Below are 1,111 nucleotides of genomic sequence, written 5' to 3' on the forward strand. Positions count from 1 at the left end.
AAAAAAAAAAAAAAAAAAAAAAAGATGATGATGATGATGATGATAATGATTTACTGTTTTTTTGTTTTTGTTTTTGTTTTTTCAAGATAGGATCTCTCTATGTAGCTCTGAGTGGGTATTCAGGAACTCATGATGTAGACCAGGCTGGCCTTGAACTCAGAGATTCCCTGCCTCCGCCTCTCAGAGTGCTGGAATTAAAGGTGTGTGCCACCACCACCCAGTTTATTGCATTTTTTTCTATGCCGTATTGAATGAAAAGATTTTTTTTTAAAAAAGCCATACATGGGAGGGTATAGGGGACTTTTGGGATAGCGTTTGAAATGTAAATGAAGAAAATCTAATAAAATAATTTTAAAAAAGCCATACATACCACTTGGTACCACATGCATCTGATAATGAGTCAAAATGAAACCCCATTCACCAGGGGACCCTCACCTATTTCTTCCTCCCCAAAGGATGCACCCCAGTATCCTTGCAGGCTCCACTTACTACATCTCTGTAGTCCTGCCTGTCTTATCCATCTAGGCATTAGCCTGACTTACCCTCCTCTCCTATTTCTTTCTGCTTTTGGCATGTTATACAGTGCCAAAAGGCAGAGATTGGGGTTCTCCATATTCAGACTTATCTGTCATAGTACAGGCATTCGGTGTTTCCTGACAATATAGAAGAGTAGAACTCACATTACTGGGTTCCTAGCACACAGTCGTCCCCCCCCCCCCCAGCATCCTTGCCTCGGGCACTGGGAGGCTGACTACTGTTATCCTACTTTGCAGATGAAAAGTCTGAGGCTCAGAGAAGTTAACCTGTGGTCTCACTGCTGATAAGAAAGATGCGAGATTTAATCCTAACCATCTATAACTAAAAGACCACAGTCTTAACTATGGACCATATTAATGATGTCTGTATAGCTAGGTATACTGGCATATCCCTGTGATCTCAGCATATAGGAACTGGAGGCAAGGTCTCAAGTGTAAGGCCACCATGGGCCATGTAGCAAGATTTTGTGTGTGTGTGTGTGTGTGTGTGTGTGTGTAGGGATGCAGAAGAACATCAGAAAAGGAAGAGGCTGTGGATACAGCTCAGTAGTACAGTGTTTTTTTTTTTTTTTTTT

General features: G+C 41.4%; 1 protein-coding gene across 2 annotated transcripts in view; it reads left to right on the top strand.

The window, feature by feature from the left end:
• Positions 1–1,111, top strand: part of Tsnaxip1 (translin associated factor X interacting protein 1) — a 16,974-nt gene that overhangs the window by 7,509 nt on the left and 8,354 nt on the right. The gene's annotated exons all lie outside the window — the stretch shown is intronic.

This window comes from Mus pahari, chromosome 20 (genome assembly GCF_900095145.1).
Source record: "Mus pahari chromosome 20, PAHARI_EIJ_v1.1, whole genome shotgun sequence".
Classification (NCBI taxonomy): Eukaryota; Metazoa; Chordata; class Mammalia; order Rodentia; family Muridae; genus Mus; species Mus pahari.